Genomic DNA, 6,148 nt, shown 5'->3' on the forward strand with positions numbered 1-6,148 from the left:
TGGTTCTTCAGCCACTGCGGCCGGTGGATGGGGTCATTGTGGTCTGTTTTAGACAGTGCCAACGTTCCTTGTCAACACCTGATTGTGGCTCTGTGGCTGATTTGTTGCCTGCAGTGTGGTTGTTCTTCTTGTTCTCGTTCTTCTTAACTCTCTCCATACGAACGGCGAAAGAGACGACGTTAACAGCGTTTCACCCCAGTTACCATCATCAAAATATTGCAAGCGGAAGGCTCTTATACTGAAGAGGTGAATGTTGACAAAGAATACCACAATTCTGGCGACGGAAGCTAAAGGTTGGGTCATTCAGACACCCACTGGACATCCGGGGGGTCTGGGTAGAGGAGAAGAGAGGACTGGCCGTACCGAGTGAGTTAAGCAAAGCAGCGCTACGCAACGCAACACAGCACAACGCATCACTGCACAGCACAGCGAAGCACACCACACTACACAACACTACATTGAACTAATTTTCTGCTCTGGACTACTCTACACTAGACTAGACTAGACTACACTACACTACACTACGCTACAACACAAAACAGCACAATATAGCAAATACAACACTATACGGCACAATAGAAGCAGGCAGTAATGTTATGATGTTGTTTTGACAGGTGTTGAACAAGCTCCCTGATAACCTCCGTTATTCTGATTCCCTCGCATCTTTTAAATCTCGTCTCAAAACTCACCTTTTCCCTCAGCAATAAGTTCAATTGTGGTAGGTCCACTTCCTTTGCGTTAGCTGTGCTTGACTATGTGTGTATACATATGTATGTGTACATAACTACATGCATGTATATGAATGTGTATTGTGTGTGCGTGTGTTTATGTAAGTTTGTGCCTGCCTGTGTGTGCGTATGTGTTAGGGTAGCTGTTAGATACACATGTATGTTAAAATGTATGTATGCAGTGTGTGTGTGTGTGTGTGTGTGTGTGTGTGTGTGTGTGTGTGTGTGTGTGTGTGTGTGTGTGTGTGTAGTCACATTTTGATGTGTGTATGTAACATAGATATAATGTTTTATGTTAACAAAAGCGTTTTTGTAAAGCACCTAGAGCAGATTTCTGGATAGTGTGCTATATAAGTATCCATTATTATTATTATTACAGACTCTGGGAAGCAGGGTGTGACGTCATGAAGCTGTGATGACACGTATTGACACCTGTATGGCACCTGTTGCAGAATCTGAAAACAGACAATAACGTCATGATGATGTATGACACCTGTTGCAGAATCTGGAAGCAGGCAATGACGTCATGATAATGTATGACACCTGTTCCAGAATCTGGAGGCAGGCAGTGACGTCATGATAATGTATAACACGGGTTGCAGAATCTTGGAAGCAGGCTGTGACGTCATGATGATGTATGACGACACGTGTTGCAGAACATGGAAGCAGGCAGTGACGACGTGATGGAGAAGCTCAAACGCCTCTATCGCCAGTAAAATGTGACGTCACCTCCCATCATGCAACCCTGGCGGAAGTTCACGTGCTGCCCCCTACAGTTTCACAGAACAGCAGGTTTCCGAAAGGCCCTGACCTCTCACTGAAGAAGATTTGAAGCGTTCAGTTCTACTGAGTTTATTTTCCACATGTTCCTTCTCTCCTTGTGTTTGGTAGAAGAAGAGGATGAATCGGTGAAATGTTCATATCTATTGGTTGTTATATGAGCGCTACTTGTTAGAAACTTACGTTAACATTATGCTTTGGATTGTTTATCAAGCTTGGTTTAAAACACATTTTTAGAGTATTTGCCTCTTCGTAAGAACTCTTGTCAGCGTTTGACAAAATCAGAAACGTATTTTGGAAAATCCATGAAGCTTACATCATACTCGTAGTTCACACAAACAAACAAACAAAAAAGAAAGAAAAAAAAAAAAAGATTTCCCTGAAGTGATGGCAGTGAATTACAGCAGTCATCTCCCATCTTCACTCACAAAGTATTGTCAGACTGATGTTGGAATCGTGCTCTGGAAACCCAATGCACAAGTTATGTTTTTAACGTAGTCATTCTACTGCGTAAATAAGTAAATAAATGAATGAATAAATAGATAATAACTAACTAACTAACTAGCTAACTACCTATACCTACCTATCCACCTACCTGTCTATCTATCTATCTATCTATTTATGCTCAATGACAGTGTATGATTCTGTTGACATCAGGCGTAACATGCAACAGTCATGATGTCGCACATTACCTTGTGACGGACTCCGACGTTTAAGTTCAAAATCAGTTCAAAATGATATCGTTCGTTCACAGTTACATCATGCTATTTGATTTCTTTCTCTAGTTTACGACAGAATCTGTAGAGAAGGGAAAAAAGCTTCGTGGTAAACTCCTTCAGCGAACTTCGTTCTTAAACTTTCTTGGTATTTTCGTTTGTTTTTTTTGTTTTGTTTTTTCATCCACATTCGTTCTTTTTTCTGTGTGTTTTAAGTCATACTTAGTTCAGTTAGAATTGTTTAGATAGAAATATGTAAGTTCTATGACTTGCAATGAAACCAGACTTTCAGGCAGTATACTAAGGCAATAGCAGTTGTGGAAAGTTTCCATTTTTTTTCCTGATGATCTCACGTTTTGGGAGCTGTTGGTCTATCCTGATTGATGTTGTAGATAGATTGATGATGTGTTGTGTGTTGGCATGTGAAGAAAAAGCAGAATAAAATGAAAGGTCTTGAAACACATCACTTCTTGTTGGTTAGAAGGCTGGGTGTGGCGGACATGTCTCCATCTCTGTCTCTCTCTTTCTCTCTCTGTCTCCCTCTCTCTCCCCCCCCCCCCCTCCCGCCCCATCCACTGTTCCCCCCTCCTATCGCTTCTCTTCTCTGTCTTTGAATATTTTTAATGGATGCTGCAATGGAGAAAAGGAAGGAGAGTATACTCTGAAAAAAATACTACTGGCCGCTCTCTTTCAAGAAAAAATTTAGATGAAAAACAACAGCAACAAAAACATCATATATTTAAGTGATTGATAAAAAGAAAGAAAGAAAGAAAGAAAAAAAAAAAAAAAAAAAAAAAAAAGGCACAGAAGCAGTCTGGCACGATTTACATTACAAAGGGTGAATGATGAATTATATGAGACGCCTTTCCTCGGTCGGACACCAAGCTCTAAGCGCTTTACAAACAAGGGGTCATTGCACAAAAGGCTGTCTACCTGGGCAAAGCCGACTGACGGCTGCCACTAGGCGCTCATCATTCGTTTCCTGTTCGACGGGCGCAATAGCTGAATGGTTAAAGCGTTGGACTTTCAATCTGAGGGTCCCGGGTTCGAATCACGGTGACGGCGCCTGGTGGGTAAAGGGTGGAGATTTTTACGATCTCCCAGGTCAACATATGTGCAGACCTGCTAGTGCCTGAACCCCCTTCGTGTGTATATGCAAGCAGAAGATCAAATACGCACGTTAAAGATCCTGTAATCCATGTCAGCGTTCGGTGGGTTATGGAAACAGAACATACCCAGCATGCACACCCCCGAAAACGGAGTATGGCTGCCTACATGGCGGGGTAAAAACGGTCATACACGAAAAAGCCCACTCGTGTGCATACGAGTGAACGCAGAAGAAGAAGTTTCCTGTTTTCAGATTTCAGGCACGCAGACACACACACACACACACTCAGACAGACATGTAACATTCTACGTGGGTGGTCAATGGGTCCAAGGGACCGCCTGTCTGTCTTCTACCCAACGGGCCAGGTACGGCTCCGTTTCTCCAGTCGTTCTTCCTTTCGTCACCAACTTCACTCGTGGTTTTCGCTTCGTCCTGACGTCGTTGCATTGACTGTACGGGTTTTCCCTTCTTTCAGTCCTTTACGTCGTTGCATTGACTGTACGGGTTTGTCCTTTCAGTCCTTTACGTCGTTGCATTGACTGTACGGGTTTGTCCTTTCAGTCCTTTACGTCGTTGCATTGACTGTACGGGTTTGTCCTTCTTTCAGTCCTTTACGTCGTTGCATTGACTGTACGGGTTTGTCCTTTCAGTTCTTTACGTCGTTGCATTGACTGTACGGGTTTATCCTTTCAGTCCTTTACGTCGTTTTATTGACTGTACGGGTTTGTCCTTCTTTCAGTCCTTTACGTCGGTGCATTGACTGTACGGGTTTGTCCTTTCAGTCCTGTACGTCGTTGTATTGACTGTACGGGTTTGTCCTTCTTTCAGTCCTTTACGTCGTTGCATTGACTGTACGGGTTTATCCTTCTTTCAGTCCTTTACGTCGTTGCATTGACTGTACGGGTTTGTCCTTTCAGTCCTTTACGTCGTTGCATTGACTGTACGGGTTTGTCCTTTCAGTCCTTTACGTCGTTGTATTGACTGTACGGGTTTGTCCTTCTTTCAGTCCTTTACGTCGTTGCATTGACTGTACGGGTTTGTCCTTTCAGTCCTTTACGTCGTTGCATTGACTGTACGGGTTTGTCCTTTCAGTCCTTTACGTCGTTGCACTGACTGTACGGGTTTGTCCTTTCAGTCCTTTACGTCGTTGCATTGACTGTACGGGTTTGTCCTTCTTTCAGTCCTTTACGTCGTTGCATTGACTGTACGGGTTTGTCCTTTCAGTCCTTTACGTCGTTGCATTGACTGTACGGGTTTATCCTTTCAGTCCTTTATGTCGTTTTATTGACTGTACGGGTTTGTCCTTTCAGTCCTTTACGTCGTTGCATTGACTGTGCGGGTTTGTCCTTTCAGTCCTTTACGTCGTTGCATTGACTGTACGGGTTTGTCCTTTCAGTCCTTAACGTCGTTGTATTGACTGTACAGGTTTGTCCTTTCAGTCCTGTACGTCGTTGCATTGACTGTACGGGTTTATCCTTTCAGTCCTTCACGTCGTTGTATTGACTGTACGGGTTTGTCCTTTCAGTCCTTCACGTCGTTGCATTGACTGTACGAGTTTGTCCTTCTTTCAGCCCGTAAAGCGACCAGTTCTGCCTGAGGCACCAAAGAGAGTTTCAGTTTCAGTCTCTCAAGAAAGCGTCACTGCGTTCGAACAAATCCATACACACCACACTATATCTGCTATGCAAAATGCCTGGCCAGCAGCATAACCCAACGCGCTCAATCAGGCCTTGAATGCATGCTTATATATTTGTGTACCTATCAGAATCGTGGTTTTCTTCTGCACAATTTTGCCAGAAGACACCACTCTCGTTGCCATGGGTTCTTTTTCAGTGCGCCAAGTGCGTGCTGCACACGGGAACTCGATTTATCGTCTCATCAGAATGACTAGACGCTCAGTTTGATTTCCCAGTCAAACTTAGGCGAAAGTGCGAGAGCGGAATTCGAACCCACACCCTCTCCGACTCTTTATATTGACAGCCGAACGTCTTAACCATTCTGTCACCTTCCTCCTACCGAAGAGAGAGAGAGAGAGAGAGAGAGAGAGAGAGAGAGAGAGCCTGGGTTGTTCAGGAAAGGATGTTCCAGTATTCACATGTGATGCTGGATGTGACACTCTGTGCTCATAACTTATGATGACAGCAACATTGCTGAGAACTGTGAAGTGATGATGTGTGTGGAGCGTTTCAAGGTGCTGTCTTTGGATATTTCTTCAGAACGGTTGACACCTATTCCTTGATGTTTATATACACTGATTATGCAGACAACAAAATCTCGTAAATAATACGTTTCAACAAGATAACTGAAACTGTTCACAGATAAGTTCTGGCTTTATCTTTCTCACTTTCTGCGTGCGGTGCATGTGAAAAGGAATGAATGAAAGGTAAAACCCACTTAACATTTTGTGTGTGTGTGTGTGTGTGTGTGTGTGTGTGTGTGTGTGTGTGTGTGTGTGTGTGTGTGTGTGTGTGTGTGTGTGCGAGTGTGTGTGCGCGCGCACACACACACACACGCACACCACATACACCACCACCACATACCTAACGCCTAAACACAGCGAGGTACAAGCATGCCGGGGCATACTGACGCTGACACAAAATACACTTACGTGCTACGTGTAAGAGGAAGGTGGCAGAATGGTTACGACGCTTACCTTCCAATACAGTGTCCGTGAGGGTCTGGGTTCGATTCCCAATCTCGCCCTTTCTCCCAAGGTTCACTGGAAAATCAAACTGAGCATCTAGTCATTCGGATTAGTATTGTCTTCTGACAAAATTCTGTGGACAAAATCCACTCTGATAGGTAAAATATGCATG

The sequence above is a fragment of the Babylonia areolata genome, chromosome 11 (genome assembly GCF_041734735.1).
Source record: "Babylonia areolata isolate BAREFJ2019XMU chromosome 11, ASM4173473v1, whole genome shotgun sequence".
Classification (NCBI taxonomy): domain Eukaryota; kingdom Metazoa; phylum Mollusca; class Gastropoda; order Neogastropoda; family Buccinidae; genus Babylonia; species Babylonia areolata.